The sequence below is a fragment of the Triticum dicoccoides genome, chromosome 2B, assembly GCF_002162155.2.
Source record: "Triticum dicoccoides isolate Atlit2015 ecotype Zavitan chromosome 2B, WEW_v2.0, whole genome shotgun sequence".
Taxonomy (NCBI): Eukaryota; Viridiplantae; Streptophyta; class Magnoliopsida; order Poales; family Poaceae; genus Triticum; species Triticum dicoccoides.
Window position 1 is genome coordinate 101,316,481 of NC_041383.1, and position 9,047 is coordinate 101,325,527.

Genomic DNA, 9,047 nt, shown 5'->3' on the forward strand with positions numbered 1-9,047 from the left:
CCCGCCCCTCCGGCGCCCCCTCCTCCACCGGCCGCCCTGCTGCCCCTCTCCTCCACCCATGCGGCCGCCCCGCCGCTCCGGCGCCCCAGGCTCCGGTGAAACCTCTTGTATTTTTTTTTCTATTTTTGTTTCTGTATTTTAAGTTTAGTTTAGGTTTACTTTAGGTTTGGTTTACTTCAGGTTTACTTTAATTTACTTTAGGTTTGGCTCATCCAGACTCCTCCTACTGGCATCCATCTCCCTAGTGTAGAGAGAGAAATAGAGCAGAGAGCCTTATATTGCAGTGGAAGAATTGATTACAATTATTTAGAATCAGATTACAATGTCTCGGATAATTAAAATCCATGTTACTTGCTAGCAGATGCTTATTTAGAATCAGGTTATAATGTCTCAGATAATCAGGTTTGGCTCTTACGATCATTCAGAATCAGACAAGCCAGTGGCAGATCAAGTGATCGTTACGGTTGGCGTATCGCCGCCATGTTCAGTTCCTTTCTCTCAATCTCTTTGAGTAACGACGCCTTGTGTAGCTTGCATTGCAATCCCAGGCAGACTACTTGCTGGGAATGGTTCGTTGGCCACTCTATGGCTGCCTTTGCAAGCTCCAAACCTGCAATTGGTGATCGGTATATATAGGTCACCAGTTATCGGCATTAGCCTCAGATTAACCAGCTAGATCAAGCCATCGCCAGTAGCTCCCAGCCGCCCTCACGCACAACACTTGGTTGAGTAATGGTGATGGGTGGCAACAGCGAGGGCCATGTCAGCGACGGCGGCGCAGACGACGCACAGCGTATGTTTAGTTTAGATTTACTTTAGTTTACTTTAGGTTTGGTTTAGTTTAGGTTTACTATATAATTAATTAACAACACATTCAACTATAGTTTTGGAATCCCTATTAGTTGAAACATGAGCATTACAAAGTTTTATATCTATGATCAATTTATTGACATATCATTTAGCTGATGCTTATTTCTCTTGCTGGGAGATGCTTATTTCTTTAGGTTTTGTTTACCTGATGCTCATGATGTCGTTGTTATCGGTTTTTTTCTCAGGATCTGGTCGTTCTGATCTCCTACCACAACAATGGCTAAGGTGTGTGTGTGTGCCTCAAACTCCTATGTTAGCTGCATCTTATGTGATCATAGTTGAGCAAGTATAAGATTATAGTATGTTTATAATGTCTTACCCCAGCTTGCATTTCCATACCTTTTCTGTAATAGGATCCTATGGTAATGTGATTTGGTACTTGTTCTGATTTGCATACAAAGTAAATTGATTTTAGGACACTACCCTTAGTTTTTGATTTGAGGTATATGTTTGTTTGCTTCGTGTGTGCCACCTAGAGCCACCTAAAATATGGTGCAACTATGATTGTTGCCACAAGTATTCCAATGTGATCACACCACAAGGAACTTTAGGTTTAGTTTTGGTTAATAAGAAAGAAGAAAGATGAAAAAAAAAAGAATATAAAGAGGAGGAAGAAGATTAATTAAGTGTTGTTGATGTTGTTGAGCACAAGTGCATTGCATTTTTTCTCAGTTTTCTTTCATTTCTAAAAACTTGGCTTTGTTCCAACTATGTCCATTTATCAAATTAATATGATACAGTTCATAGATAAGGTTCTTGCTAGCTGTGTTTATAGATATGCTTATAGATAATAATTGGTCCCTTCTGGTGCTTATGAGAGATGGGGGGAGGCCGCCACCGCAGGCTACGCTCTGCCATACTGGAGTATGAGTTGGAAGGTTTCGAGTTCTTCACGATCATAATTGAGAATTCCTCCAAGAGGCGGGTATATAAAATGAGAGATCTCTCCTTCACCCATCTCTTTATCATAACTCTGTTGTTTGCTACATAACTCCTTGACCCATGTTGCAGAGGCTTCCTGACACTTTTATGAAGATATTGGATGGCCATCGGCCAAACAATGTGACACTGCAATAGGCCGGCAGCGGGCTTCGGAGGCATTGGGATGTGGAGGTGGTGATCAGGAAGGACCACATGTACCTGTGTCGTGGCTGGGAGCAGTTCGTCCATGCCTACAAGCTGAGGCACGGGTACTTCCTTGTCTTCAGGTACGATAACGATGCCATGCTCACCGTGAAGGTGTTCAAGACGACTATGTGATGCATGCACTACCAGGATGACGATGATGCCAGTATGCTCTGCCTCTTATTAATCTCCATTTGGCTTTGTCTCACACTGATTGTTAATAAAACTTTGTTGCATTTGGTCAGGCAATCGGAGCAGCGACAATGACTCTGGCTACAACACTAGCAGCAGCGAGTCTGGCTACAGCAAAAGCAACAGCGAGGATGATCCGGAATGGAGTGGGGAAGAAGAGGAGTAGAGTGGGGATGAGGAGGTGCTCGCTGATGATGGGCAAGACATGGTGGTGGCTGAGGATGACCTAGCGATGGTGGTGGCTAACGATGGACAAGAGATGGCAGTGGATCATCATGGGCAAGATATGGTGGTGGCTGAGGATGACCTAGCGATGGTGCTGCCTGAAGATGGCCTCGCGATGGTGGTGGTACCTAGCAATGACCTCGCGATGGTGGTGGCGCCGGCGATCCCACAGCCGAACGACATGACCATGCCAATTGTGGTAGATGACTACATCCGACTGCCTCCACTGCCTCGCCTCTCTAGGCGCATCAGGATGAAGAAGGAAAAGGACAAGAAGGAGGAGTGAACAATGTTAGGTATGCCAGATCTCCAAAATGATCTATACTTAGCTTTGTTTCCTCCGAAATGACCTAAGTTAGCTCTAATATGCTAAGTTATCTCTAATATGCTTATATACCTAGGTTTGCTCAATAATGACATACACTTGGCTTACTCATGTAAAAAATGGCATATTTATGCTTAGTTAACTAAAAAATGGCATAATTAGTTAAGTTAGCTCCAAAATGACACATTTAACCTAGGTTAGCTCCAATATGATCCATTTTTGCTAGATTAACTCCAAAATGATCCATTTTACCTCGTTAGCTCAAAAATGGAATAATTACTTATGTTAGCACAAAAATGACCTATAGTTACCGTATTTTCATCCAAATTGACATAATAAGCTTAGTTAGCTAAAAATGGCATAATTACCTATGTAAGCTCTAAAATGACACAAATAAGGAATAAGAAGAAAAACAAGGAAGAGGAGAAAAAGAAAGAATATAAGACGAAAAATAAGAAAAAGAAAGAACAAAAGAAGAAGAATGAGAAGGGAAAGGGTAAAAACCTTCTTCTTCTTCTTCTTCTTCTTCTTCTTCTTCTAGTCTTCTTCTTCTTCTAGTCTTCTTCTTCTTCTTCTTCTAGTCTTCTTCTTATTATTATTCTTCTTCTTCTCCAAAATGAACTAAGTTAGCTCTAAGTTAGCTCTAATATGCTTAGTTACCTAGGTTAGCTCAATAAATACCTATACTTGGCTGCTTTATATCAAAAATGGCATAATATGCTTAGTTCACTCAAAAATGGCATAATTAGCTAGGTTAGCTCCATTTTACCTAGGTATGCTTACTTCTTCTTCTAATCTTCTTCTTCTTCTAGTATTCTTCTTCTAACTTTCTTGTTTCCCATTTTGCAGATTTCATTTACTTCACGGAAGCTTGCATGGATGGAGTGCTTCTTTTGCCTTTCTGCTTTTATATTGTATCGATGAACAATGTGGAACTTGTTATATGGATGGATAGGTGTTGGATGAACAATGTGAAACTGTTTTAATATGTATGGATGGAACTATGTGTTCGTTATGTATGTATATATGATGAAACTTGTGTGTTGGAAATGTCTGCTTTGAAATTTGTGTGTTCAAACTTGTGTGTTCAAATTGAATGAATCTAATAAAAACAAAATAGGGGCCATACAGACTCTTTGCCGTCCGCTGGCAGACGGCAAAGAGGTTTGCCTTCAGCCAGCAGACGGCAAAGCTGCCACGTGGCAGCTACCTGTTCAACCTGAGGGGCTGGCCTATTTGGTTACTTTGCCATCCGCTGGCTGACGGTAAAGATGAAATGGTCTTTGCCGTCCGCCAGCTGATGGCAAAGTGCACCATTAACCCCCTAATGGCCATAAGCTGCCACGTCTGCCGTCCAAGTCCTTTGACATGGGCTGGCGGATGACAAAGACCATATCATCTTTTCCGTCCGCCAGCAGAAGACAACCAGCCATTTGTCGTAGCCTATTTAGCCGGACCTGTTGCCGTCTACTGACGGACGACAAAGGTGTTTGCCGTCCGCCAGGCATGCCTTTGTCGTCAGCCAAGGCAGACGGCAAAGTGCCTGATTCCTGTAGTGCAAGAGGCTATAAGCAATCATGCATATAAGAGATCAAAGAAGACTCAAATAGATTTCATGGATAAAAACATAGATCTGATCATAAACTCAAAGTTCATCGAATCCCAACAAACGCACTGCAAAAAGACTTACATCATATGGATATCCAAGAGACCATTGTACTGATAATCAAGAGAGAGAGAGAGAAGGAGAGAGAGAGAGAGGAAGCCATCTAGATACTAACTACGGACCCGAAGGCAACCAAAGAACTACTCACGCATCATCGGAGAGGCACCAATGGAAGTGGTGAACCCCTCCATGATGGTGTCTAGATTGGATCTAGTGGTTCTGGACTCTGTGGTGGCCGGAATTGATTTTTGTCGACTCACCTAGGGTTTCTACAATATTGGGGTATTTATAGAGCAAAGAGGCGGTTCAGGGGGCACCCGGGGTGGGCACAACCCACCTAGGCGTGCCTGGGCCCCCAGGCGCCCCTTGGTGGGTTGTTCTCCACTCGGAGCACCCCCAGGTGCTGCCATGGCCCACTAGATGACTTCTGTCCCAGAAAAAACCTAAAAAAGTTTCGCTGCGTTTGGACTCTATTTGGTATTGATTTCCTGCGATGTAAAAAACATGCAAAAAATAGCAACTGGCACTAGGCACTATGTCAATAGGTTAGTACCAAAAAAATGATATAAAATGACTATAAAATGATTGTAAAACATCCAAGAATGATAATATAACAGCATGGAACAATCAAAAATTATAGATACGTTGGAGACGTATCAAGCTTCTATGACTCTAGCAACCCATCATCTAATAACTAATCCACAATGCATTCCCTTAATCTCAAAGATGGTAAGTGTCATGTAGTCGATGTTCACATAACACCACTAAGATAATCACAACATACATATCATCAAAATATCAAACGAATATCAAATTCACATGATTACTTGCAACATGACTTCTCCCGTGGCATCAAGCACAAGGGCAACTACTCACAAATAATATTCATGCTCAAGATCAAAGGGATATTAAATATCATAATGGATCTGAACATATAATCTTCCACCAAATAAACCATCTAGCATCATCTACAAGATGCAATCAACACTACTAGTCACCCACAGGTACCAATCTGAGGTTCCGGTACAAAGATTAAACACAAGAGATGAACTAGGATTGAGATGAGATGGTGTTATTGAAGATGTTAATGAACATTGGTCTCCCAAAGATGAGAGCGGGTTGTTGGTGATGATGATGGCTTCAATTTCCCCCTCTAGGATGGACGTTCCCCGGATGAAATCGCTCTGCTGGAGGGCAAAAGTGCTCTTTCCCAAGTTCCGCCTCGAGACGGTGATGCTCCGTCCGGAAACTCCTCTATTTATGTTTTTTCTAGGTCAAAAGACCTTATATACCATAACATGGGCACCAGAGGTGGGCCAGGGCCCCCACTACCCACCAGGGAGAGCCGGGGGGCTGGCGCACGGCGGTGCCTTGTGAGCACCTGGCTGCCTCCGTACGGAAGTTCTTCTAACCAATATTTATTATATATTCCAAAATAATTCTCCGTAAAATTTTAGCTCATTTGGATTTGTGCAGAATAGATATCTCTTTACATAGCTTTTTCAGGTCCAGAATTCCAGCTGGCGGTGTTCTCACTTTTTGTGTAAACCTTGCATATTATGAGGGAAAAGGCATTAGAATTACTCCATAAAGTGTTATAAAGCGAAAAAACACTATAAATAACAATAGGAAAACATGATGCAAAATGGACGTATCGGGTATGAACCATGGAGAAGTTAAAATATAGTAGATATAATGCAAATATAAAATTGGAATGAGTTTACAGCACTAGCTAAAAGTGGTTATTTGCTTTGTTTCACTAACGGATCTATCAAGTTTTTTGTTGAGTTTTGTGTTGTGAAGTTTTTCAAGTTTTGGGTGAAGTTTCGATGGACTATGGAATACAGAGTGGCAAGAGCCTAAGCTTAGGGATTCTTAAGGCACCCCAAGGTAATATTCAAGGACAACCAAGCATCTAAGCTTGAGGATGCCCCGGGAGGCATCCCCTCTTTTGTCTTTAAACCATCGGTAAAGTACTTAGGCTATATTCTTATTCACCACATGATATGTGTTTTGCTTGCAGCATCTTGTATTCACTACTAGGGAAAACCTTATACACAGAACTTTAGCAGTAGCGCGGGTTAAAAATGGCGCTAGTGCTAGATAGGAGTAGCGCGTGCGGGAAAAGGGCGCTACAGATAAAAATGTAGCAGTAGCGTGTGTTCCTGTAAAAGCGCTACTATTAATATTCCCATTACTAAGTCGATAGGCTACGCATAGTAGTAGCGGGCTTGTAAAAAGCGTGCGCTAGGATCCATTTAGTAGCATGTTTTCTCTATATGATAAGCGCTACTGCTAATTGAAATAAAATAAAATGAAAAAATAGAAAAGTAAATGAAAATGAAAGAAATAGAAAAAGGAGAAAGGAAAAATAAAATTTAAAGAAAAATAAGTGAAAAAGGGAAAAAAGGCGAAAGGCATAGCAGTAGCGTTTGTTCATAAGAGGCGCTCTAGATAATATAGCAGCAGCGTGTTTCCTAGACCCCCGCTATAGAAACAGAAAAGGAAATAAGAAAATAAAAGGAAATTACATAGCTATAGCAGGAGCGCGTTTCGTAAAAACCGCTATAGCTATCTTAGCTATAGCGCGTTTTGCAAGGCGCGCTACCGCTAAGTTTGACTTAACCCAAAAATGGTTTTCCCCCGACCACCACTTCTCCCACAAATCCCTTGCCCCACTTCACCGCCGTCTCTCCAATTCACCGTCGCCCCACTTCGCCGCCGTCTCCTGCCGACTCGATGCCCCCGGAGCTACCAGAGCCGCGCCGTCGATGCCACCGGAGCCGCCCCCAACACCACCAAAGCCGCCATCGACGCCAACGGATCCTCCCTCGCCGTCACCGGAGATGCCCCTGCCTCCCTCGCCACCACCGGAGCCATCCTCTGTAAGCCCCCACCCCTCTCTCTCTCATGCATAGCACAAACACTGGATAGAGAACTAGCTAGCTAGGTTAACTAGTTCAATTAGGTTAATTATGTAGGTTAGTGCAAAAATTTAGTTAGGGCTTTGACAGAGAACTAGTTAGGTTAACTAGTTTAATTAGGTTAATTATCTAGGTTAGTGCAAAAATTTAGTTAGGGCTTTGACAGAGAACTAGTTGGGTTAACTAGTTTAGTTAGGTCAATTATCTTGGTTAATGCAAAAATTATTTAGGGCTTTGACAGAGAACTAGCTAGGTTAACTAGTTTAATTAGGTTAATTATCTAGGTAAACAAGTTAACTAACTAGGTCAAATAGGTAGGTTAATTAGGTTCGTTAGGTTAAACATAATTTGGGTTATGTCCTAGGCACAGAAGTGTTTAGTGAGGTCATTTTGCAAACGTTTTTGATTTTTGAAAAGACAACTATTTTTCAAGGAAAATAAATTAGGCAAGTTTTATTTTCAAGATGATCCCTTCCTGGACTTTTATTGTTGATTATATCTTTCCATTGTAGTGGTCATGTTATATCTTTTCATTGAAGTGGTTTGATTGTGCCCAAGTGGCCTTTTGTTGTTTCCAGGGAATGAAGCCGGGTAGCCTATGTTTTGCTGGAATGTTGATTCATTTCCATTCCAGCAAATTGTTGGGGAACGTTGCAGAAAATTAAAAATTTTCCTACGGTTTCACCAAGATCCATCTATGAGTTCATCTAAGCAACGAGTCATGGGAGAGAGATTGCATCTACATACCACTTGTAGATCGCGTGCTGAAGCGTTCAAGGGAACGGGGATGATGGAGTCGTACTCGCCATGATCCAAATCACCGATGACCAAGTGCTGAACTGACAGCACCTCCCCGTTCAACACACGTACGGAGCGGATGACGTCTCCTCCTTCTTGATCCAGCAAGGGGAAGGAGAGGTTGATGATGATCTAGCAGCACGACGGCGTGGTGGAGGATGCAACAGAACTCTGGCAGGGCTTCGCCAAGCTGCTGCGGGAGGAGGATGAGGTGTAGCAGGGGGAGGGAGGCGCCAATACACAGGGTGCGGCTTCCCTCCCCCTTGCCCTCCTTTATATAGGCCCCCAGGGGGGGCACCGGCCCTGGGGGATGCAATCTCCCAAGGGGGCGGCGGCCGGGGGGTGGAGTGCCCCCCAAGGCAAGTGGTGCGCCCCCCCCACTAGGGTTTCCAACCCTAGGTGCACGGGGGGGGGGGGGGGCAAAGCGGGGTGCACCAGCCCACTAGGGGCTGGTTCCCCTCCCACTTCAGCCCACGGGGCCCTCCGGGATAGGTGGCCCCACCCGGTGGACCCCCGGGACCCTTCCGGTGGTCCCGGTACAATACCGGGTGACCCCGAAACTTTCCCGATGGCCGAAACAGCACTTCCTATATAATTTTCTTTACCTCCGGACCATTCCGGAACTCCTCGTGATATCCGGGATCTCATCCTGGACTCCGAACAACATTCGGTTTGCTGCATACTCATATTCATACAACCCTAGCGTCACTGAACCTTAAGTGTGTAGACCCTACGGGTTCGGGAGACATGCAGACATGACCGAGATGGCTCTTCGGTCAATAACCAACAGCGGGATCTGGATACCCATGTTGGCTCCCACATACTCCTCGATGATCTCATCGGATGAACCATGATGTCGAGGATTCAAGCAACCCCATATACTATTCCCTTAGTCAGACGGTACGTTACATGCCTGAGACTC